This window comes from Manis javanica, chromosome 3 (genome assembly GCF_040802235.1).
Source record: "Manis javanica isolate MJ-LG chromosome 3, MJ_LKY, whole genome shotgun sequence".
Taxonomy (NCBI): Eukaryota; Metazoa; Chordata; class Mammalia; order Pholidota; family Manidae; genus Manis; species Manis javanica.
Genome location: NC_133158.1, coordinates 131,865,068 through 131,892,599, shown reverse-complemented (window position 1 = coordinate 131,892,599; position 27,532 = coordinate 131,865,068). Strand labels below are relative to the sequence as shown.

General features: G+C 34.5%; 1 protein-coding gene across 11 annotated transcripts in view; it reads left to right on the top strand.

Annotated features, from left to right (window-relative positions):
- NLGN1 (neuroligin 1) overlaps window positions 1-27,532 on the top strand; it is an 844,928-nt gene that overhangs the window by 332,004 nt on the left and 485,392 nt on the right. The gene's annotated exons all lie outside the window — the stretch shown is intronic.

Here is a 27,532-nt window from a genome sequence, read left to right as displayed (position 1 = left end):
TGATCCCACAGGGAGCCCTGGAGCACAGATTGGCTCACAGAGCTGGTGCCACCTTGAGGTGTGGGGCAGTGGCGTTTTGTCTACATGTCCATTATGGAGGAGGGGCATTCCAGGCAGGCAGTGTGTATCTCCTGGGCAAGGTGGCTCCTCTTTTCCCAAAGATAATTCTGCAAAGAAAGGGTACACTGTGACCATTAGCAGCCAACAGTCCAGCAACTGAGGAGAGTTCACTTGCTGGTAAAGGGGACATGAGCAAAACCACCACAGAGGCCGCAGCAGTATCTCATTAGCTGGCACTGTATCACAAATGCCAACGGAGGGAAGAGACACATAGGAGAAAGTCTGGGAGAGGGTTACAGGAGAAATGCCCTCATTCTCACAAAGGAGTTCCCCTCCTGGCATTGATGTAGAACAATACTCAGAAGCTTACCAGAGCCTTTATAATCCAGAATTTTATCGAGGGATCAGTACCCTGGCATATTGATTTAACTATTGCCAACAGAGTTAAAGTCAATCTCCAGAGAGACATGAGGCTCAAAGCCACATTGTTTGGGTTTTTAGTAAGGTCACCCCCTAAACCTTTCTTAAGTTGCCTTGTTATCAAATGCTATTAGGTGTGGTCCATGGGGCTCTCCATGAATCACCTAGTTAGGAAAAACTATCAGGAATGAGGGGAGGAACATCATAAATACAAAGACACCCCTGTCAACTGGAAAATTCTAGGATTTTAAAGGAGCCAGGACAAACACCCGACCTCTCTGTAGGTGAGGTTGAATTGTTTACTACACATATGAGATAATTCTATTCTTTAACACAATTTGCATCTTGTTATGATGAATGCATTGTTCAATGATTTATTTGGCCTGAATTTTTGCATAGATTCCAAATTAAGTCTACACAAATTAGTCCAGAGGCCTAGATCCTTTTTTCTAAAGGATCCTATGAATGTGATGAGTCTGCCTCTATAGTTTTCATAAAGAAAGGGTCAGAAGAAACTCCAAAGTTTCTATGAAGGACAGTGTTTGGCAGCCATATAGTTAGAAGAGTGGAAGGTGTGTGACTAAGTAACCTCTGAAAGCTACATTTGTATGTCAGGATTACTGTTTGCTTATTTATTTGGAGAAGTTTGGGCTACAGCAAGGAGATATATAAGATATATATTGATACATAAGGTGCTACTCCCAGGTGTACAGAATCCAGGTTGGTTGTAGCTGTGGTTGCAAAATATGCAAAGTCACGTTGTGCATATAGCTAGACTGGGTTGTTGTGAATGGGAAAAAAAAAGCAGATCTGTTTGAATGCATGCTTGTTTTGCTTTCATATATGTGGCATCTATAGTATGTTTGACATACAGGTGGATAAAATACCTGGTGTCACTCAGGTGCACTCAGAGGTTCTGGCACATTGATTAAATACCTCTGTCCGAATTTCCTGTTTTGACACCTGGATCTGTGGTCATCTTTTCTTGGCTGTACTCTCGGGCATGCTCTTTTAAATTTTTTCTCCTTTCTTTTATTCATCTATACACTTTCTGTTTGATTCCTTTCTTTAGGAAACCAAAAATCCTATAGCAGGGAAAGTAAATTCTTAGGTAGACTATATTTTATTTTATGCCTAATTGGCTCAATCAAAGTTAATCAAAGACTAAAAAGTTAAGGTGAAAATATAAGGTGGAGAACCCTATAAAATGAAGTAAATATGTGGCTTGTCTTCAAAAAATGTTTCTCTCATTCACTCTTTTTTTTAACCCAAGCACCTTTTTGTTATAATTTAGAAAGCAAATTTGGCATAAAGCCATCATGCAAAATAAGATGATTTATGGCCTGCTAGATTTATAAAGTCACTTTTCTTTATGATCTAATTGCTTAGTCAGGAGACTATTGACCATGTGTTATGAGCTCTGTTGTCCTTGAGTGAATCAGTTGGTCTTTCTAGGCCTCGGTTTCTTCCTCTGCAAAATGAAAGGTTGTTGTAGCTAAATAATCTCTAAAGATCCCTTTTAACTGTAACATTATATCTTTTTTACTGGGTTACATTACTTGAGTTTGGCATATTGCTGAACTATGTAATTAATATAGACAAATAACTTGAATGTTTGCTAATCAAACCATAACTTGTGATTTAATTAACTAGAAGGACACCCCCCCCAAAAAAACCCCAAGTGCTCAGTTTTTCAGTTTGAAGCAATACCAGTGGTCCTTATTCCACATACCAGACACCATTCCCTTCATTAGTGCTTCTACTTCATAAATTAAGTGATAGTAACTTGTACATTCCAAATATTTCTATTCCAACAAATCATCAGAATTCACTAAACATCACTGTCACTGTGCCGTGATGACCAGTACATATTAACTAGAAACAGAATGCAATGTTCCTCCATTATCTGATTTTTCTGGGAATAATTCCCTTTGTAATAGGGAACTATATTACAATAAAATCTTTATAAATTATATTAAGTTGTCTGGAACATTCAGTTCTTACGGTAAATTTTGAGTACCTTTTGTTTATTCATGCTCAATTGAAAATAACAGGGCCCAAATTAAGTAAACGGAGTTTGTCACTGGTCCCTCCCCCTATACTTTACCTCTGCTCTATCAGAAAATTGTCCAACTGGAACTCTGGAGACCTGAACTGAGTTGATTCTGTCATCCCATGTGAGGTTTCTTCCAGAATGTGAATCGTGCCCTGCCCTGATTTGCCCTGTACTAAAGCAGTCTTACTTGTCCCTTCCCTTCCTCACATAAGTACACCTGGTCTCTCCTTCCACCCCTTTGTAGCCCTATTTATTTTGGACTTTCTCCTGAAGGCTATTTCATGTCATCCAGTCTTTGTGACTTTATGTTGTTCCATATTTAATAAACGTTTTCTCGTACCTTGGACCATACCCTTTTGCTTCCTATATTTGTTTTAAACCCAGGGAATTAAGTGTCTGCAGTGGATGCACTGCCTTTGCAAACTCATTTCCTTAGCATACTCAGAGTATTATATTTTATACTTAACAAAACTTAACAAAACATTAGCTTACAGACTGAATGTGATTTTCTGATTTTCTAGGAGCTGGAACATAGTATAGTACCAGTAGTTGTGGATATGCTAAGAATAAGACACTGTTAAGAAAGTCTTTGCCAAGGCATCAGCAGTGTAAATAAGCAAATCAACAATTTTGTTGTACGCAGGAAAGGAAGCACATATCTTTGAAAGAGAACAACAGAAGTAAAACCATGAAACTCATTCAGGGAATTTGGGAATAAAATATAATTATAGCTACTACGCACTGTTCCAGGCACTATGCTTAGAACTTGACAAATATTACCCGTGTCCCACAACCATCCTTCAAGGTCAGTTTACTCTCCCTATTTTACAGATAAGAAACTGAGGATTAAGGGATTAAATAATTGGTCAAATTGACACATTTAGTAAATCTTGGAGCTGTGATTTGAATCTTGTTCTTATCCCATGACCTGTGCTGTTAAAACTTAATGTGGGTGGTTTGTCATAGCTGGAAAAAAAGAAGGTGGGTAAAGAAGCATTTTATTAAAAGAAATTTAATATATGTAAAGAAATGGCTATGTGTGGGCATTGTTCACATCCTGATTCAAACAAAGCAACAGAAAAATGGCATTTTGGAGACAAACAGCATAATTTGAAAATGATGTAGTTGTTAGATTAGACCAAGGAATTATTGTTACTTTTATTAGGTGTGGGATGGGTGTGGAATGGTTGTCTGTGTAAATAAAAACCCATATATTTTAAAATTGCATATTCAAGTTTATAGGTATGAAGTGATAAGGATATCTGAGACTTGTTTTAAAATATATTACAATAAAAGAAGAAATAGAATATGTGATATGAGTGGCAGAAAAAAAAATCTTGTTATTTATCAGACTTGGATAGAGGCTATGCACTGAATCGTGTCTCTCTCAAATTCACGTGTTGAAACCCGAATTCACAGTGAGACTGTATCTGGAGATTAGGTTGTTAGAGGGTAATTAAGAGTAAGTGAGGTCTTAAGGGTGAGATCGTAATATGATAGGATTGGTGGCCTTATAGAAGAGGAAGAGAGATCTCTGTCTTTCTCCTCATGCACACACATGCCAAGGAAAGGCTATGTGAGGATACAGCAACCAGGCGGCAGCCTGCAAGCCAGGAAGGGTCTTCACCAGAAACTGAATCAGCTGCTGCTCCCTTGATCATAGATTTCCTAGTCTCCAGAACTGTGAGAAATAAAATTCTATCGTTTAAACTACCCACTAACTATATGGTGTTTTGTTATGGCAGCCTAAGTAGACCATAACAGTGGATAGTGGGAATTTATTATATTAGGCTCTCTCATTTTATGTGTTTTAAGAATAAAAAATTCTTCTGCTGAATGTTTCTGATCCATGTCAATGAAAATAAAATGTTATTTGAAATTAAAATCCTCATTTTGCTACTCTGCTCCCTAACCCAAATTCATCTGACCTTGTAGCTTTCCTGCTAATACATCACCCACGACACTCTGCAGCCTATGAGATGAAGTCTGAGGTCCTTAGCCAGCCAGTCTTTCCCATAATTAAGCTCTAAATGAATCTTTACAGAAATGTTTCCCTCTGTTCTCTGTAACATATCATTAATACTTAACCAAAGAAACTGACTTACATGATCAAAAATGCCTCTCTCCATTTTTATTTGTAATGATTCTTCTTCAACTCAATTTTCACATTAAAATAAAACAAGGTAAGTAAATTACTATACCCAGTTATATGCACTTAAATAAAAACTGTAAGCCTTCAATTTTTCCATCTAGTGAACTAGTGAAAAGCTTGAATCTGCATGGCTAAGGGATAACCTGTGGTAGAATTGTAGGTCCTCTCCTGTCTCTCACACTGGGAGCCTCATTGGTGCAGGATGTCTTCTAGCTTAAGTGTGTTTATTGATGAGTTCTTAGTTCCGTACTTGGAAAATGTTCAGCCCATACACATTGTTTTTTTTTCTTTTACTTTGTACATTTTCTTCCCCTTTCCTACCTACTTTTTCCTGCTTTTTCATGCACACCCCCAGATCTCAGTTTTAACTTGATATGTAGTCTTCCATATTTTTCTAACTCATCTAATTATATATACACAAGTTTCAAGTCTCTGGTTTACAAAATAAGACTATTTCATCTATACATCTCTGCCTCTGCTTTTTTTTACTTAACAGCTCATTACACAAATCCCTCCACATCAGCTGATAAAGATTTAACTCATTAAAGAAAAAAAACTTTATAATACTTCCTAGCAGATGAACTGCAATTTGGTCAATCATTCCCCTATCGATAAGCATTCACTCTTTCTTTTCTAGTTTTGCCACCAGCATGGTACATCAATGAACATTCCTGTGTATAGTAGGTGGTTTTGCTTCTATGGAAGAGGAACTGCTGGTTGGTATTTGTGTTTTAATTCAAACACATGCTTTCACATCGCTTTCTAAAAAGTTTGTGAGAGTTAGAATTTCTTTAAGCAGTATGTGAGGGTCTTATAACATGGCAGATTGTTAGGCATAATCACACTTTTGACCATATGCTGGTCCACTGGGGGAATAGTCAGGATTACTTTAATCTGCATGCCTCTCAGTCCTTAGGGAGGTTTGTCATACTTCCACATATCTACTGGTCCTTTTGATTTGCTCTGTAAATTGTCTGTTCTTACTGTTTGGTCCATTTTTCTATTAAGATCTCAACCTTTCTGTTATAAGTTTCTAAAGCTTTGCACATATTAAATATAATAATGCTTTTAATAGCTGTTAACAAGTATTGGTTTCCCAATCTATTGTTAACAGCCTAAAAATTTTCCACATACAAATTTTAAGGGTTTATATAATAAATATATTCATCTTTTGTTTCATAGCTTCTAGGCCTTCTATCTTGTTTTTAACACACTCTCAAATATCTAAGTTGTATATATAATCTCCTAAATTGTCTTCTCAGATTTTTATTATTTTATAATTATACCTTTAATCAACAGGAATTGGGTAAGAGAGGGACCCAGTGTATTTTCTTCTAATGGATAGTTAGTTGTAACATCGATTTACTAAATCAGACCATCCTTTTCAAATGAGTTGAAATACCTCCTTAGTGATCCATTATATTCCATAATATACTATGATCTATTTCTCAGCCATGTGTGTTTCTCTGTCAGTGGCTTTCAAATTTTGCATTCATATAAAATCTTCATTCTCATTAGCTGGAAGTTCTGTCATTTTGCTTTGGGATGCCACAGCACTTGATTTTTATTTCTCCTAAGATGATACCACTTCCTAGCTCAAATTATAGTTGTTTATATACATGTATCCTGAATTTCATTGTTTAATCCTTGAAGGAAAACTCATCATCTGATTTATCTTTGCACCAGCCATCGTTTCTTGGGTAACTTAGAACTTCTGACATAGTTATTGAATGGATATACTAATTATTAAACACAACTTGTGAAAACCGTAATAGTCACATACAATTTTAGAAACCTAAAGTGACAGTAAGTCTAGTCTAGATGAGGCACAGTTTTGTTCTTGTTATATTTCAAAAAGTTATTGCTATAGTGAATGGGGTTAAACCAAGAAACTTCATCTAATTTCTTACTGTTTTATTAATTGATACATAAATCCAGACTTCCTCTTCTTGCATAGTTCATTGTACTTTATGAACATTTAGTATGTAGTTCAGCAATTTAGTTTGATTTAGGACCATTTTCTACTTATTAGAGCCATGATTAACATAGATGAGTTCATTCATCTAAAAGGTCCAGAAAACTTTGATAATAAACCAAACCAGAGAAACACGTCTAAAAGGTGGTTTATTCACCTATTTTCCTTAATAACAGTTTTTGAGATGCCAATTTTGCTGTAATAGAGTAGCAGTCAACAATCACAGCAACTAAAACTTCCAACTCATTAATGTATTGGCATTACACAAATCATGATATTCAAGTCAGCAAAATAGAGCAATTAACATATGTTTACCTGGAACTACCTAAAATCATGCAGCTTTAACTCTGGGCCTCTAACAGTTTGTTGAGGAACTGCTTGTGGTAGCCTCTGGGTAAAATAAAACTGGAAATTCTGCTTCATTTCTAGCCATTTTGTGCAGTACCCTGATAAATGCTGAAAGCTGACTCAGTCTTGCCCTTTTTGACATGTTTTCTCTCTTTACAGTCAGCATATAAATGGAATATCAGCCAGTGTGTAATATTTTTTAATACTTAGATTAGCATATAATGATAATACTGAGATGCAGTCCTTGTGTTAGAAAACAAGCTAATTGGCTTGTTGCAGTAGGGTCTCAAAGCCTAGTGGAGTGACCCATTATTTTGTCTCCTGTTGAAGAGATAGAGAAATGTCCCATAGGAGGCTGGCAGGGGCTCCAAAGCAGGAGGAAAGGTTGGCCAGGTATGCTGCAGCTTGGCCCTGATGGAGAATACCAGGTAAGATATCAGAGAGCCAGTGTCCACCATCAAGTGTGAGCCGAAGCATGGGCCCAACACGGTGGGGCTCTGAGGAGGCAGATCAATGGGCAAGGTGTGGGGAATACTGTCACCTTTTAATTATGGTTTGTTCATTTTGGGCAGCTCTTCTGGAAATTTCTTATTGAAAAGATCATCACCTGTCCAAGGTTAAGGGGCCCTCCACTGATGTTTTTAATACACTTATTCTTTAATGACCTGCACTTCCTGCAGAAATATTTCTTCTATCTTGGTGGTTCCAAAATAAGCAAAATATACAAAAAGACCTTTGCCACCTTTGTATTTACTGGTTGGATGTTCTTTCTGTCCCCCTTACTTTTTCATAGCCTCTGATTTAAGCCTCTCAATTGAGATAGATAATGTAGACTTTTACCAGGAACAAATCGGTGACAGAAGGCCAATCTAATAACAATGAGCCAAGAATCATCAATCTAATATCAAAGTCTTTGATTAAATTATTGGAATGGGCCAGCAGAGACATCTAGTTCTCAGAATTCAAAGCTAATCAATAATCCCAGAAAGCAATTGAAGGGTTAGAGGAGGTTGGGGGACAAGAATCTTTTGGCTTGCTCGTAATTTTAATACTAGTCAATAATATTGAGGCATAATTCTGATTTAATCCTGATTACTTTATGTATTTCTCCAGAACAGCAAAAAAGCCAAGATTGGCTTTGGTGGTTCTGAGCTTAGAGGAGAAGCAGAGAAGTGACTCTTTTGGCAAAAAGGGAAATAACAGAAAAGCAATGTTAAAGTAGACCCCAGAGAATGATATTTTCTGGCAAGCAAACAACTGGGTCTATCTTGCCTTCTCTAATAATGAAGCACATTTTTGTTTTATAATAAAATGAAATACAGCTTACTATAACACTCGGTTGCTCAACACAGGATTCATCATGAAAGTGATGATGTAAACAAATGTATGAACCTTTGAAAAATGATAATACATAAAAAGAAGTGAACAACAAAGCATTTGAATGATTAAAATATAAATGAGATAAAATATACAGCAGCTATATAAAATGTGCAAATCATGTGGTCTTTTTCTTCATTTATTATTTCTTAACAGTGGGGGAAATAATGCACTTCCAATTGATAATAAAAAAAGAAACGGTTTTATTATGTTTACTACACAATGAGCCTGCCTAAGGCATTCCCTAGTTATGTTATACATTAGTAACTGTTATAAACCATTACTCTGAATGGTACCCAAGAGGCCTGAAAGTTAATGTATCTCTTTAAGTGCTTAGCTCACTACATGAGAGCAACTTAGGCATTGAAGTGACTGCTTGTTCATTGATCTGATTCTGCCATTTTAGGATAAAATTTGGGATGAGGTTGTAGCATGTCAAGAAAATTAGAAAAAGAAAAGGAAAGGTTTAAATTCATTGAAACAGAAATTCTGAATGCTGATTTTATTATACTCTAGGATATCCCTTCAATAGCTATCACAGAATTCTCCAAATACACATCTTTGACAGGCATGAGGCACATGGTTTCATGTTTCTCTAGCCTGCAGCCTTTACTCTGCTACAAATAGTAAGTAAATGATTGGAAAAATGGACAAGATCTAGGGGACTTATTTCCTTCTTTCTCTTCCCCCCATCTGCTAAACTTATTTGTTCAGAAATTTTGCCTGTATTTCCTATGTTGCTAAGGACAGAGATAATCAACTTTTGATCATTTAATAAATGTTACCCCAGTACATAATGTAAGGAAAGCCCCCCTCCCTCATCTGTTCCAACCTCCACCAGAATGTATAAATACATATTCCCTTATCTGATTGAATATATTTCTTAATTCAACAAATATTTATTCATATTATCTACTATGTGCCAGATCATATGCAAGGAATAGGGGGTAAAAATGTAAATCCATGTTCTTTTGAATAAAATTGAAAATACTTAAGAGAAATTCATGATATGTTTTCTTTAATTTTAAGATATAATTTTGGTTTGATAGGACATTTATGATATTTTAGTTGACCTTACTTCATTTTTTATTTGTTGTGAATTTTTTCTTGACCTGTGAAGCATTTTTTTTAATACTATGAGATTCCTTACTTGATTTGCATACATGACATAGCTAGCAGGATTTAATATTGGGTAATAGGTAATACAACTATCCCATGTATTCAGCTCTGTTTTTCCTGACCTTTGTGGCAGACTCTCCTCTCTTATAGGCAAAAAAAAAAAAAAAAAAAAGAGATATTAGGAAGAAAAAAATTGAAGAGGAAACCCAAAAAATGTGAGGTGGAAAAGAGAAGAGTATGTAAAAGGAACACAAAGACCCTCAGAAGTGGGGAAAAGAATCAATAACGTTAAAGACAGAAGCAAACTCACACTCATTTATCCCCTCATACATCAAGCACAGCCACTCACTATTTCCTATGACGTAAATAACCATTTATAGCCAAACAATTTCTAGAAAATATCATATCCAATAATCTAGCAAATGTCTGACAGATTATATGCAAGAAATTACAAAACATTCACTATTCACCTATTGCTTTTAAACCTTCTTTCACTGGACATGATTGCTCTTTGAAGTTGCCTCTGAAATTTTTGTTTCTCAAAGACAAGTTTCAAACAAACAGCACAAAACAAGCAAACAAACAACAATAAAAACTCTTCATGGGAGAGTGAGTAACTGCCTCCTATGAGACTTGGCTGCTGGTTGAGCGGGATGAGAGCAGAACCAGGGAGGACAGCTGGCTGCCTTCACTCAGTGAGGGGCCGCCTTGCGGAATAGGTGTGTTGGTCCTGTGCCCCAGGAGGTTAGGTGGGAAGACTGGAAGGAGTGTTTTCTAGCTCACCTTCAGGGTTTTTTTCTCATATTTGCCCATGCCAGTAGTAGATTGCACTCTCCCAAATCACCATCTGTCACAGTTAGCAAAATCTGGATAACTACCTTGTAAGAATGGTGTTGAAAGGATTCAACAGATAGTTAATGAAAGGTGGGGAGTTAAACAATATCCCTAAAGCATGATTTTCTGACTAGGAATGGAGAATAGAAATACAGAGTTCTCTAGTCCATCAAAAGATACATTTCTTAACAGACATCTTGGAATACAATTTTCTTGGAATAAATAATTTTTGTTACCTTATGTCACTGAAGCCATCAGTCATTTATTTTTATATCATTTTTTTAACACTACATGATGCCATCTGATATTTCTTATCAAATAATTTCTGTTTCATTCGTTAGATAAATGGTATCTTTATGTCCATTGTTAGGGCTTCAAAATAGATATGTGAAGACATGTGCCAGAAATTACACATGTAGATGTGTGTGTACATATACATTTGTATGGGGAAGATTGTTTACTTAAGGATAGAGTTCCTTCTAGCTTCCAGAATTCTTTCTGGTTCATGAAGATTAAAAAGGGGGAAAAAAAAAGGAATCTGGGGCAGCAGAGAAACTTTGAGTGAAGAAATATATACAGAACAGTGTGTTGTCAGAACCTAAAACAATGTGAAGGGAAAATTCCATTGGCTAGATTGTAAAAGGTAATTGACTTAGATAGACAAGAGCTGTTCCCTGCATTGTGGCCTAAGCAGATTGAGAGAAACCAGTGATAACATCTCTGGAGAGATAATAAAATGTTATGCAAAGAAACAAAGAGAAAACTTACCAGTAAGGCCAGAAGGAGAAAAAGGAACTGGAATTTAAGGCTTTGAAAGAGACATTTTTTCTCCAATAGCCCTCTCCTTTTTCTAGAACCCAAAAGAGTCAGCAAGCAACTTGGTACGGATGGCACCACGCTCTAGAGAATTTTACGTGCTCTTTTCAAACCATACAGTCCATTGACCAAGTCTTTATCTGTAATGTTGCACAGTTTCCCTCAATTCCTGGAGTTTTGGAATGACTATTGTATCATGCAGAGCCCTACAGTTTCATTATGCAGTATGAACATCAAATTGTTTCAAACACTTTTAGTATCTGCTTCATTTAAGAAAAATGGAATGACTTTCATTTCCTTTCAGCATATTGTATTTTAATATATACTTACTAGGTCAGAGGCCCTCTTCCATCATCTTTGTATTCTACCCCTTATGTCCTTTGGCTGTAGCTCATGTTAGAGTTTTGGTGACATAGTAAGACTTGGAAGAGGAGAAAATCTATTTTCTGAATCACTACATACGTATTATTATATAGATGCACATATATATACATGCACACAAGCACAAGCACTTAAAATTTCTTCATTATGTTTGTCTTTCATTTTGTTTCTCATTCACTCTATTTTGCTTCCTCCTCCTCTTCCTATTTATATTAATAGTAGTGATGTTAGTAATTGGACTGATAGTAGTAGCAACAGTTATTATCTTCTACTTACTGACTGAGCAATGACTATGTGTTAGGTATGTGTATGTGCTTGTGATCTTACATACATTATGTATAATTCTAAAAATAGCCCTACAGCGTTATTGTTTGTCCATTTTATGGGATAGAAAAAGACATTAAATCATAGTTAGTAGAATAAGGACCCCTACATTGAATTATTCTAGGAGTCAAGGTAGTATGAAAGCTAAAAATACATAATTTGTTGAAGTTAGGAGAACTAGCCTCAAAGGACACTGAAAGGAACAAAGGGAAACTTGTTTTACATATATACAAATAATAATAATAAACATTTTCTATTTGTGTAAGTTAGGAATGTTTATAATCAGGATAGGGTCCCCTAAAATTATATCTTTCACTGGTGCTCCATTCTCAAGGTCGGTAATGATAAATAGTAATTACAATTTCTCTTAAGAGGGTACTTTAAAACCTCAGCTATAAGTAGTTCTAAATGTTTAATGTGTAATTATAATGTGGAAATAAATTAATAACCTGGAAAAACAAAAGAAAGGACTGGCATGTTTTCCTTCAATACTGAACAATTGTCTTCTACTAGACACTGAACAGGCATGTTAAATTAGTACTTAAAGCAATACGGTAAGCCTAAGGGATTTCTTATACATGATGACCAAATTCTATTCATAGCTTCTTCCAATAAGGAGAATCTAGCACATACCATGCACAAATTCAATATGTTGATGAATAAATGAGCAATGAACAACATAGGCTGATAGTTGGCTTACATGTAGCATGAAAAAAACATTCTCTTATAGTGAATGGTAGACAAAATCTTGGAGGGTACAAAAGTATTTTCGAGGAGAACAGGTATTTCCCTGGAAATAAATGAAACATAGTTGTATTAGAGAATTACTGTTTCACATACTGACTTTTTAAGCTCTCTCCCTGAGATATTTGTTATTTGGTTTAAATTATCAAGCTAATTCATTAAATCATATGATTTGTTTTATGAGGACATTGTTTACTAACTAAGAAGAGTCAACACAGGGTAAATAACAGTAACACATTCAGTTTGGAGGAGTAAGTCACATAGTAATTGATATTCTAATTTTATATATTTTTCAGCTTCATGATTTTTTAATCCAAATTAAGTTATAATTTCAAGATCTGAAAACTAGACAAATCAAGTCATTTGTCAAAATTCAACAACTAAAAGAACCATCTTATTTGATGCAACCATACTCATTTTATTTTCTTCCTTTGAATAATTAAATTTTTGTGATTTGAATTGTAATTTTTAAGTTTCCTTTGATCATTTAATAATTTAATTTTATTTACATTTCTCAGTTTATTTCAACATTATCTAAGAACAGTTATTACTCATAAACTAGCTCCTGAAATTTTTTCCTGCCTCAAATTCATATGGGTGTATGAAATACTTAGAAAATTTATCCAAATTAGAAACTGGAAATAGGTAGCCTTGTATAATAAAACAATTTGACTTTCCAATACTGAGGTTTGGCAAAAAATAAAAACAACAACTTATTCAGAAAAGAATACTTCACTGAGTTTTTAGAGAATATCTAATTCCTACTGTGTGAGAGAAGAGACGCTTACTGTGAAACTTTTCTTCTCTGATTAAGAATGAATTTACTTATCAGTTGTTAGTTACTCAAGATGGTTCAACAGGAAGTGAAAGAAAAATTGCTGAGACAATTTGTGCACTGAGTAGTTTATTAATGAATAAGTAACCGCCTCCCCCAGTCCCAGTAAATAATCTTGTGAAGATCTGCTTAAGATCTTGAGAAGATTTTCATCTGAAGTGTAACCCTTTCAAAAATATTCAAACTCTCGGAATGGTCACCTTACTCTCGGAATTCATCATCTTACACCTTACATATGCCAAGTATTATCCTCAAAGTCATCTTCTAATTAGCTCTCCTTAGGGCCTCATATTAAAAAAGTATTTCTATCAAACTGTATATGTGTTTGCATTAATTTCTTTCCATTTACTTATCAAACATATGTAATAATCAATTAGAAATGCTGAATTATTTATTCAAGTGAAAAACAAAACAACCCCAAAACCAAACTAATGCTTTAATTGATCTAAATAGGTCTCTATTAATTTGTTTGAGAGTCCTCAGGCCCAGGAAGTCCAAATTAGAAAGCATAGTTTTGGAGTCATTAATAGTGAACTTTTATTTCCTTCAATATGTCTTTTACACAACTGTCAGAATATCATGTTTACTGTGAAACTCCTCTGGCAAAAATCCTTCACTGGGTCACTGTTTCCTGCAGGATAAAGGCTAGGCGAGTTTTACAATGACAGCTATCAGCTGCCCCATAGCTCATCTTCCACCATTGCTTAATCGTATTATATGGGGTGCCTCAAACTATTTGACCTCCAGATCCCTACTCCACTTCCCGACATGCTACACACAGTACTGCTGTGTTTCCTGCCCATCAGCTCCTTCCTCATAACCCAACATTCAGCCCAGGAGCCTCATTTAAACTTTTTAGTATATGCTCCCTTGGCATCTCATGTGTGTGCGTCTGGAGTAATACATGCTGTGCATGCAGCTGTCTGCCTTTCCTGTGCTAGCTCTTTGGGATTGAATTTAGGTGATCCATCGAGTTACTGGTATACTAATGAAGGCAGGATTGGAAATGGGTTCTAGGCTGGTGTGAGAGACACAGATTGAAAAGAAAGAAGGGTATAAGGTTGAGTTCATCTACTTAACTTCCTTTATTCATATGCCAATGAATAAATGAACAAGAGGGTCTTACTGATTATGGTTTAAGCTACCTAAAGAAGAGTTCAGAGTCAGTTGGCTTTTCTTCCCTCAGTCACCCTTCCCTCTTCCCTCATCCCACCCACCAGATTGGAAATATCTAACAGGTGGCATTTCCCCTATAGAACACTAGAAAAATATCCAGTATCTTTGCTGTTTGTACTTTTCACATACACAATCTATAATTTTCAAAGCACAAGGCAATTAATAGAACTCCCTAGTTTCTACCGTATTCCGAAGATGCAGCAAAATTTGGAAGTTATATTCCCTTCCTAGAGTTTCGGAAAATGTCATACCCTAATATGATTCAATTCTGAAGCTTGTAGGAACCTTAAGAGACATGGCAACTCTTTATTGAACAGGGGAAGAAATGTTTGCTCATTTATCCATCATCCATTCTGTGGCTGAACGTGCCAAGAAAAATGCCTGGTGCTGGGACAAAAATGAGTAAGCATGCTCCTTGTCAGAGAGTTCAGTCTAGTTAGAAATAATATAGTGAGATCATTGCAAAAGTAAAACATCTAAAGAACCTGGGCTCAAAGAGGTGGGTTGATTTTTCACACAGAGATCCAAAGTGTAGGGTACAGATGAGCTGTTGTAACTTCTGTCCATTGTTGTTTCTAAATTAATAGTTTTTTAAAAAATGTTTGTAAACTATATATGAGTGATATATGAATATTTTTATACTTCACTGTTACCTATGGATATTTTATTTTTCTATTGGTAGACTATTAAAGTAATATTTACTTCAGTATATCTAAAACTGTAGTTCAGTGCTGTTTCTCAGGGACTCCTAATTCCCTTGAGAGAAAGTATGGTCTAACGATAAAGAGAACAAACTTTGGAGTGAGAAAAACTTGAATCACAGCTCTAACACATCACTTATAAGGACTCCATCTTCAGACAAATTACTTGACATTTCTAAGTCTCAGTTTTCTCATCTGTGAAATGGGCATGGCTGTGTTCCTTTCACATAAAGATTTTAAGAGGATTAAATAAGATACTGAATGTGATGCAATGAACAGATAGTAGCACTCAACAAAATGAAAGAAAAAAAAAGACCGCTATTTTCGTCATTTTGCCATGAAGAGTCCTTCAACCTTTACCGTACAGCTTGTGAATAAGAAAACATACTGCCAAACAATGGCATAGCCCTTAACATCTGAACCCAAAATTCATTCAGTTCATAAAAAAGAAATCCTCTGCTCACTCTTTTGCTCAGGTTGTCTCCTCAATTTGCAGGGTTTTTCACCCCTCAGAATTCCTATCATTTTTCAACTATCACTGCAAATGCACTTCCACAAAGAAACCTTCGCTGAGACCACGCAGAGATATCTAATCACCCCTTCCTTTCCCTTCCCCTAGTAGCTTGCTGTTATTACTTTCAGATCACTTATTTTAATCTTCCTGATCTTAAAGTTGTCTACATCTCTGTCTTCCTTTAAAACGATGAGATCTCTGACCACATGGGGGAATGGTTAGCACAATTCTGTGTTCTTAAGAAAAAATTCTGTTGAACTAAACTGAATAGAAAACAAGTGACTTTACTATCTTTGTGACTCATCTTAATTTTGCAATTGTATACCATCATTTAAAATCAAATCTATACACTGACATGCAGATGTGGTGCTTAGGGTATTTGAGCACATTGAGGAATATCAGAATTCCAGAAAACTGTGGAGGAAGCAATTTTCTTGACTGGTGAGCAATAATAAATTCACTTATATTTAATTGGTTGGACTAAAGAAATACTCCTTGAATGAATAAGTACTCTAGGGAAAAGCTGAGAGCTTGAAGTATACAGTTTATACATAACACTGTATTTTAAAAATAATACCTAGTAAATAGAAGACTGAGCTTCATTCATTCCTTTTTTTCAAGTATTTATTAAGCCTTTAGTAAGATTCTAGAATTTGAAAATTATTAAGACCTTGCTGTCCCAAAATTCAGTATTGTTAAAATATAATAACAATGTTAGATTTAGTTGGAATGTTTATACCTGATTTTTATTTCAAAATAAATTTTGATACTTAATTAAGACACACACACACACACACACACACACACACACACACACACACACACACATATATATATATATATATATATATACACAGCATTTGTACATGCTGTATTGTAAGAATGGAATCCTTTGGGAAGATGGGGAAACCAAATATCATAATTCTAAATATATATATATATGTATATATATCTTCAAATAGTTGAACATTCTAACTTTAATGTGTTATAAGTAACATGCAGTGTTTTCAGTCTTAACCAAAAAATAGAAAACTGTAACCTTATTTTTTTAAATTCTGTAATTTCCTTTGATGAATTACTGATCATTACTATTGACCAGAGAGAGAACAAAATCCATGTATGTTTTTATTAGTCACATAAACATTTGTTTCAGTAGTTTAAAGGGAGAACTGAAATGAATTAAAAGATTATTGGCTTATTTCCATTTTCTGTTACATGGATGTTAAAGTTTTGACTAATTTAGTCTTACCTTAAATAGTGCACAAAAGAGATTTTTCATTTTGGAAGAGCATTTTTTATTATAATGAAGTAAAAATAAAATTTCTTCACATTTCCTCATGTTAAGTAGCAAAATTTTATGTTTTAAGTTTAAAAACAGAATATGAAAAAAATAAGTAAAGCAAAATTATTGTGCTTCTCAAATTTACACAAAATCAAATTTTCTTATATATTTAAATTCATTTATTTCCTAAAACTTCAATGTATTCAGAACTGCAGAAGCTCTCTCCTTTATTTTATTTTCACAAAGTTATAAGTACAAAGAAAATATGATTATATTGTGGTTGTAAACACTTAAATCCTAAACTTTATTTACTCAAATAAAGACATAGAATCGCCCTTAACCCTTATCCAGTCTCCTCTCCATTCCTAGAAACAACTACTGTGATCAGTATGTCTATTATTATATCTTATATATTCATATGTCCATCCATAGCTATTGGATATATCCAGAACATTTTATTTGTATTTTAAAACAGATTTATCCATATCATCCTGCAACTTATTTTTTCTTTTGTCTTTCGGTATCCTTTAGTAAATTAATAATTTTATCTGTAGTGCACTTAAAAATTTTTAAGTTTGATTTACCATTGTAGTTACTATTATGAATGGACCCTTTTCCTTATAATATTTTCTAAGTGCTCATCATTAGTACACTTGAAAGGTTTTGATTTTTGTGTTTCAAACCTGTTGAACTCATTCTTAGGTTTGACCATGAATCTATTAAGTCCTCTATGTAAAAGATAATATTTTCTAAAAAATTTGGAAATGTTTATTTCTTCTTTTCCTATACATGTCTTGTTTGTTTCTATTTTGGGGAGGGGAGTCCTATTTTTTTCTTTTTTGGCATAAGATTCTATATTGAATAGAATCAGTGCTGGAGACAATGACTCATTACATAACAATCATAATGCAACTTATTTTTTTTTTCCCTATCTGTGCGTTTTAACCCAGTTGGCGGACTATTTCCTACCCCTTGGATGAAATCTCTGGCAGGACACTCTTGGATTACACACACACAAAAAAATTATGAAAACCCCATATTTATTCAATTAAATTTCTCTTTCCCCTCAACTTGCTACATCTTCAGGTCACAAGCCTGCACCAGAAATTGTGGTGTGGTGGCCTTCTTTCTCCGTTCCTGCTCCTCCGTGGCTCTGATGCTCCTTGCCCACTCACTAAGTGTATTCTTTTGGTCTTCTGTGGGCTGCCAGACTCCTCCAGCCGCAGCTTCCACACCCTCAGCAGGAGGTAATAGCTCCCCTCACTTTTGTATCCCAGGGTACCACTCTCGCTTCTTTTGGAAAAGCTGCCTTACTCTGGCAGAAGCCTGCTTGGGCAAACTTTCTTTTCAAATGACCCCAGGCCACCTTACCCCCCATGATCTCGTATCCATTTTCCTGGAGGTATTCAGCTTTGGTTTTCTCTCAGTGGGAGTGCAGTTACTGGCCCAGTACAGCGCCGCCACTCTGCCGCCACTCTGCCGTAACCCACACTAGTCAGCATCTGCCCGTACCTTTCTCCTACAGTGCTCAGGCAGTTTCATGGCATGTATACATATCAAGCTCTCCAAGTCTGCCCTGTGAGGCTCCTTGTACTGAACTGAAGTGAGGCAAAGCACCCATCTTCCCTCCTCTGTGGGGAGGGGAGGGAGTATGTGTGTTAATATGTAGCTTACTCCAAGGAAATTCCCCCAATATACATTCTTCCATAAGCCTTTTATGTCCACAGGATCCATGCTGGGCTAGGAGTTGCAAGTCAGGTTTTTGGTTGTCAGAACTTTGCAAGTTGTAAGTTAGGTGATCCAGAAGCTCACTTTGGGATTGTTTCGTTCTTGGGCTTGTTGAAGAAAGAAAACAATCATATTAATACCCTGTTTATAATTCTATGCCATTCTTGATTTTAACTGATCTGTTTGAAGTATATTACCATTGAATTGATGTTTACTATAAATTCCAGGTCAATAATTTCCATCACTTAATTAAAATTTGTTGATTTAATAGTTAAGTTCCTATTTGTGCCATGTACTCATTTTAAGGCTGGAAATAGAGTGGTACAAAGAAAAGTTGTCTGTCTTACATTGTAGTTGGGAGGGGCATAAATTTAAAATATACATAATTACATATATAAATGTATATAGTAATTCCAGAAGTTGATCATTGCTATGAAATAAACAAAACATGCAATGCACAAAGTGACTTGGGTTTTAAATTAGATGAGTTGGGAGAAAAAGGCTTGTCTATGGAAATGGCATTTAAGGTGGATAATAAAATGGAGCCAGCCATGTGAGGTTAGAGAACATTCCAGTGAGTGTATGTAGGACATGCAAAATTGGAAGGTTGGGATGCAATCGCATGTCTAAGAGACATTATAGCTAGAGAACAGCAAGGAAGTCAGAGTGGTAGATTCATTCAAATAGCAGAGCATGTGGGCCAAGATACAGAGTCTGGATTTTTATTTTTAAAGCAATTGAAAGAAGTCGGAGAGTTTTAAGCAGGAGAGTGATTTAAAGATGTAACTAGAAGTTGTCAAGAGCAAACCTTGATGTGTGATCACCCTAGTCATAAAGCTATTGAGAAAGCCAAAGCAAGAAGTGTTTATGGCTCAGACAAAGTTATTTAGTAGTAGAGATGGAGAGAATTTATATGAAAGGTTTCTGGGGAGCAGAGGAGAGCATCCTGCCAGATAGGTGCTCCCGTAGCCATTCTTCCACCTGTGGGCACTCTGTAAGTCTTCCTCAGAATTTTTGGCTACCTGGTCATTCCATCTTTTCAACACAAACTCCTTACTTGAAGTCTGTTTGGCAGACAGTGACTTCTGTTTCTTATTTGGCCCAAGACGAGGGTGGGAAGATATGCATAGGATTCCAAACAGCTCCAGCTATCACTTCCGAAATAGCTCATTTGTGGATCATCTGAGCTCCGTTCTATGTCAGGTCCTCACTCGGCACTGAATCCACCTTTTGTGGGAGTTCTCTGTGAGCAGTTTGATGGTGGTTCCTGTTCAATACAGTCTCATTTGTTCTCTATTGTTCTGGACTCCTTGACATTTCAAGTACATTGTTAATCTTATTTATATTTTTTCTTAGAATTTCTAGATATATGGGGAGTAAGAGAGATGCTAACTTTTGTTTACTCAACCAATTTTATCTTGAACTCCTCTAATACAACCCCCAACACACACATACACACACACACACACACACACACACACACACACACACACACACACAGGCAATGCTTTATTTTATATCAATTTAATGAACAGTGTTTTCCTTATTGCTAAAATACCTAAATCCATTCAAATCTTTTAGCTGTATCTTTACTGTAGTATCTACAAGTTTTGAAGTTTTTTCATATTTGATACATTGCTGTTGAGTATTCCTTGAATATTGAAAATGTTTAGACTTGTATCAGTGTATCAGGTTAATGCAAACTTAAGTCAATAAAATAGTTTTTATTTTCTAAATTTCCCATTGTTTTCCATCAAAATTCAAATTGACATAACCTAATATACTTATATTTTCTGCATACTTATAAGAAATACTGGATTTTAAAGCTGTATTAAATTTTTCATAACTGAAAAGTAAATTTGCAAATACACTGTTAAAATATCATTCATTATTATATATTCAGATTATGTAATTTTGATTATTTCGTGGCTTTATATTCTTTATGAATATTATATTATCAGTTTTAAAATACATATATTTCCTCTTATGTGCCCTTTAATCTTTGAAGGGGAATGTGCTTTTCTTCCTTAAAACTTTGGTCTTTGGATTTGAACAGACCTGATTTGAATCCTAGCTCTGCCACTCTGTGACCTTCAGTAAAATATTAACCTCTCTGATACTTTTTTTTCCCCTTCATAAAATTGGGATCATGCCTACTACATAGGGTTGTGCAAATTTGCAGTGTAACATTTTTAAAGGTCCTTGCACAATGCCTGGTTCTAAATAAAAATTCAATACCATTGTTCTCCTTATTAATTCCATGTTGGATTTCCATTTGGGCATCACCATTTATTAGCTGTGTGATTCAGACAAGCAACTTAATATTTCTGAGAACATAGAATTTTGGGGTTACTTAAATGTGAGAACAGACACAGAAGTACTTTAAAAATAATAAAGCATTTTATAAATGCCAAGTGTGAAAAACAGTACTAGAGTGACACCTTTGTTCATTTAGGGCATTGGAATATATACCAACAGTATATAGTTGCAGATTAAAGGGAAACATAAATAAAGAGAGACAGCAGTCATGGTGTAGTGCTAAACAGTACTGAGGCTAAAGCAGGACAATCATTATAGACAGTTGGCACCCAGATCTGAAACATCAACACTTGCTTATCTACTCCAGATTTTCTGCTGTGGTTCTTTACTTGCCTTAGAGTTACTTTCTACCAACAATATTAGCTAGTCCATCCAACTTGTATTATTCCTATTTGTTCTGTTCCCTTCATATACTTATAAGAACTCCACAGGAAGAGGACGCACTCATATTTTTCTAAATTGATTCTTGCTTGACCATTCTAAATGCAACTTACTGCAAATGTTTGGGAACCAAACAAGAACTTGCTTAGAAATTGTCATGTTTTACTACATCTTGTCATTTGTAAACTGTGTCTACTGGTTTTAGGGAGCTTCTAAGCTAAATGTAAGTGTTATGATAGTAAGTGGAATTTAATTAATATGTATTATATAAAAAGTTTGGTGAGATATTAAAGGAATCATAAGGCTTGTTTAAAGTTATAACTGTAGCTTTATTCTTCTCTTACTTTTAGTATTTAACAATATTAGTATTTGAAGAGATTTAGTTTCCTCACTGTTAATAATATAATCAATTGACATTGATGATAATCTGCTCTAATGTTTACAGTGTAATACAGCTGTGATTACTCTAGAGATATGTGTGAGGAAAACTATTTAGTTGACTATCCCTCAGCAACTGCCTTTAGTATCACATTTTCAGCATTTTAAATGTGAAAGTAGGAAACCAATTAAATGATTGAAAGGAATTCCTTCATACCTGATAACTCCCTGATAGTAAATCAGATTCCTATGCAAGCCACATGAATGACTTACCTCTATACACAAAAATAATATGGGTGACCTAGAGTGATTCTCTAACAGAGGTGACTGATTTGACCAAGCTGACTGTAAATACCTCTCTGATCCTCTCTTATGATTCATTGAATAATAACTCTTATAGGGAAGTTGGAAAGATGGATTTTTATAGCAATGGAATAGACTTTCTTAGACTTACGTAAACTAAGTACAAATGAAACTTGTGACCCTGACTTCATTAGTTATAATCTTGCCATTCAACCCAGCAAATTGTGTAGACTGTCTAGACTACACAGATGGATGCTGATGAATTCAGATTTCAAAAAATAAAACTCAGTCAAAATAGAGTATCTATATAATTGGGAAAGCAGTAACAGTGATTATAACCTCAAGCTCTGTAACACTGCTTTAAATTCAAGTTTGCTGCTCATTGGCCTGGACAAGTTAGTTAATCTTTCTAGAAGTATCAGTTTACTTATCTTGAAATGGGGGTAATAACAGTAGATTAATGAGTAGATTAATGAGGTTGCTTAATGCAAGGTTATTTTCCCAGTACCCAGAATATAATAGATAATAAATGTTAACTTTTTTAGATTTATTACAACATGTGACAGTATTTTGAATACCCAAAGTCATGGACTTACAGATTTTGGGAGTGAATTTTTATAAGTGCTAGGCTCTATCTCTGAACACTGAAGTGATTGCTTTTGAAGAGCATTTACTACTCTTTTCCAAATTCTATACTGGTTTGAAAGGGTTCATACAACTTCCCCAAGTAGTTTGTTTCATACACGACAAATCTAGCACATTTGTGACTGATAATAATCATTGCATTAAAGAACCAGTGCTCTCCTGTGGTTAGAGGACACTCCTAAGGAGTACAATCCTATGAAACATTAATCAAATTCACTGTTTAACTGAGCTTTTTCAAGTTCATTTTTGGTTCCTGAAAGGCCACTGCTGATATAGAGGCTGGGGTTGTTAAAGTGTATTTTGAAATAGCACACAATTTATTTGGTGTCCACATTCTTAAATCATTTTTTTCATGACCTATGATTATACATTTTTATTTACATATATGAGTATCTTGTTCATGTGGAGCTACTTTGTTGTTTCTAGTTTTAAGAATCTCTTATTTAGTTTGAAATTAGACTACAAATTTCCCAAAAGAAGTACCCAATTTCCCTATCATTGGTGAAAAATAAGAAAAATGGAAAAGACTTGAGCCTTGGAAAATATGCAGCAGACTTTATTAGGCAATGATTTTAGGAAACAGAAGTGAATTTTTTGTGTGCCAATGTTTCCATCTTACTACAGATGGCTCTTGCTGGCAGAGGATAAGGGCAGAGGGAAGCCAATAAACTTGCCATCTTTTCCCTTAGAATATATGAATAACATAGCATACTGCTCTTAAAAATGAGTCTTTGCCCTTAAAAATGATTCTTTATTAATATCCTTTTCCTTTTGTTTTTCTGCCTTAAGGTTGCTATACAAAGACAACATTTAACCTCTGTATTCCTTGTATAAAGGATAACATACTGATTTGAACGAATTTTGTCTTTCAGTCTTTCCTGTCTTGACAATATATCAATGCTCTAAAAATGGATGGCAAAATCAATTTTTAACTGGCAGTTGATGATTTTTTCAATAAGTGACTTAAATCTCACTTAATGTTATTTAAATATAGGAATAAAAGTAGAATTAGGATTATACATTACAAAGAATAATATGGGTAATTCATTGATATGATCAATGATTGTGATATAGCTTAATGACTTACAGGAGTAGAAATTATTTCTATAAAATAAAGGTAAATACCAAATTATTCAATTTAGTTTGCATATCTAACATGTGCCTGGTATAATAGCCAAGTAAGATGAGTGAGCTAGCATCACATTTAATGTTTTATTCATTAAAATAGCAAATATTTTAAATAATAAGAATATTTCCATGGAAATAAATAGTAGGAGTGTAAAAACTAACATCTTGATAAGTTGGGAAAGTTTGAGTTTGGATGTTCTAGTTAATTAGATACTAGTTTGAAAACTCATCTTATTTTAGCACTTTTGTTATAACCTTTTATAATCATTCCAGAAAATGTTACTTGGTTCGTCTGTCTTAGTAAGCACACTGTATTGAACACATTTTTTTGTTTGTTTATATTTCCCCTCTTATATTAGGTGTTGAAAAGCCTCAGGATCAACATTCTGAATATCAATTTAAATTACACCATATGGTACCTGTAACTAGGTAGAAGAGAATTGCTTGAATCTTTAGATGGCATCCAATTTAGGTAAAGAGTTGCTTTCAATTCAAGTGAGTTCTCTTAACATTTATTACTCCCTCCTTATTTATTTAACAAACTTACTGAGTCTTAAAATGTGTCAAACCCTAGGCAGTGACTTCAGGTATAAAGATTAATTTGTCATGGTCTCTGTCCTACAGATGCTCAGAATCTATTGGAGAAATCAGACAAGCATCAAACCAACTGAAAACAGTATGACAGGGATGATTTATACAGCTTGTATTAGCTATTGTGGAGCATAAGATAGATCTGCATATCACCAAATATTATAAAATTAAGCTGACTGAATTTCAGTAAAGTAGATTTTGAGAAGAGCTTTCAGCTGTACAGGTCCTATGCACTGGTAACAGAACTTAAAGATGAGTAGCAGAATATGCAGTAAAATAATGAAAAATGTTTTAGATTTTTGAGAAGAGCTTTCAGCTGTACAGGTCCTATGCACTGGGTAACAGAACTTAAAGATGAGTAGCAGAATATGCAGTAAAATAATGAAAAATGTTTTAGATTTTTGAGAAGAGCTTTCAGCTGCACAGGTCCTATGCATTGGGTAACAGAACTTAAAGATGAATAGCAAATGTGCAGTAAAATAATGAAAAATGTTTTACTAGCTTTCCCTCATCAACTAGTATATTTTCAGTATTAGGTAAAATGTTCATAATTTGACTCTTTATTTTACAACTTCCTTTAACCAATTTTCATTTCTGTAAGGTTTTTTTTCTTTTCTTTTCCTTTCTCTTAATTTCTTTCTATTTTCCCTCTCTCTCTCTCTCTCTTTTTTTTTTTTTGGCCAAACAGTTCTCCATTTACTTACAAGGTCTATGAGTCAGAGAATCAAAATACATGAATAGAATTTCAAAACTGCATGCATAAAAAGCAACACATTTTTTTACACAGCTGTCCATGGAATACATCATTTGTTCTTTGAAAAGTCCACATTTAAATTTAAGGTTGATGTTTTATCCTTAATTCACACTGCAATGCTACTAACTTCCCCACATAATAATGTGAGTTAAATAACGTATTAATATACTGTTTCTATGGCTGTCACTTGGTTCATATATTTAATGATGACTTTTACATGTTTCTCTCCATATGATAGATAAACATGTACATATACTATGTATATGCTGATTGAAATCACAAATGGGTTAAAATGTTACACTTGTATCCAAAATGTGATTCTCAAATCAGACTCAATAGTTTATCAGCTAAAATAATTGTTACAGTAAGTTCAGATAGCTGGAAGACATTAAAGTTTCAGAGAATGTTTTATGAAACATACACACTTTTGAATTGACCATCTGCACCTATAATGTGTGCACTGGTAATCAAAACAATAGCCTATGTCTTGTTAATCCAACCAGAATGTCATTCTGAGTGGCTGTTTTATTGATGAGGTAAAAATCCAATACATTTATCTCTGTAGAGTTTCAGCTCCCCACTAGCATTATAATTGATAGAAGAAATTAAACATTCAGAGAGTCAATAGAGATTTTGGCACAAATAAAGTTAAAGAATCATAGAGCAAGAAGTAATCTAAAAGAACCAGACATTTTAAGGTGTGCCTGAAATGTTTACAAATATATAGTTATCTGAGATTTAACAGCAAGTTAAAAATTCTGACCATTTTTTTAAAAATTAGGTGGTAAAAATATGTTCATAATAAAAAAAATGCTAACATTGAGAAGACTGTAAGTGAAAAAGCAGAAGTCTAACTTATTTTGCCATATCACATATACTATACTCTCTCACTAGAGAAAATAATAGTTTACTGGATATCTTTCCAGGAAGTCTCTATGTGTATTTAATCATATGTGTATTTAATCCTTTCTCTATAAAAATGGGATGATGCTTTAGACACAATGGAAGTACAAAGAATTATTAGAGGATACTATGAAAAATTATATGCTAACAAATTGGATAACTTAGAAGAAATGGACAACTTTCTAGAAAAATACAATCCTCCAAGACTGACCCATGAAGAAACAGAAAATCTGAATAGACCAATTACCAGCAATGAAATTGAACTGGTAATCAAAAAGATTATCTGAGAACAAAACCCTTGGACCAGATGGCTTCATAACTGAATTTTACCAAACCTTTAAAGAAGACCTAATACCCATCCTCCTTAAGGTTTTCCAAAAAGTAGAAGAGGAGGTAATACAGAATACTTCCAAACTCATTCCGTAAGTCCAGCATCACTCTAATAACAAAACTAGACAAAGACACCACAAAAAAAGAAAATTACAGACCAATATCCCTGATGAACATAGATGCAAAATCCTCAACAATGTATCAGCAAACCAAATTTAAAAATCCATCAAAAAGATCATCCATTAAGACTAGGTGGGATTTATTTGAGAGATGCAAGGATAGTACAATATTCAAAAATCAATCAACATCATACAACACATCAACAAAAAGAAGGACAGAAATCACATGATCATCTCCATAGATGCTGAAAAGGCATTTGATAAAATTCAACATCCATTCATGATAAAAACTCTCAACATAATGGGTATAGATAATACATAACTTAGCATAATAAAGGCTATAGATGACAAACCCATAGTCAACATCATGCTTAAGTGAAAAGCTGAAAGTTTTCCTCTAAGATTAGGAACAAGACAAGGATGCCCACTCTCACCACTTTTATTCAGCACAGTACTGGAGGTCCTAGCCATAACAGTCAGACATCACAAAGAAATAAAAGGCATCTAGATTGGTAAGAAAGAAGTTAAATGTCCCTGTTTGCAGATGACATGATATTGTACATAAAAAAACCTTAAAGAATCCACCAGAAAACCACTGAAACTATTAACTGAATTCAGCAAAGTTTCAGGATATAAAATTAATACACAGAAATCTATTGCATTCCTGTATACTAACGATAAATTAGCAGACAGAAAAATCAGGAAAACAACTCCATTTACAAATACATCAAAAAGAATAAAATATCTAGGAATAAACCTAACCAAGGAGGTGAAAGACCTATATCCTGAAAACTGTAAGACACTCATGAAAGAAATTAAAGAAGACACCAATAAATGAA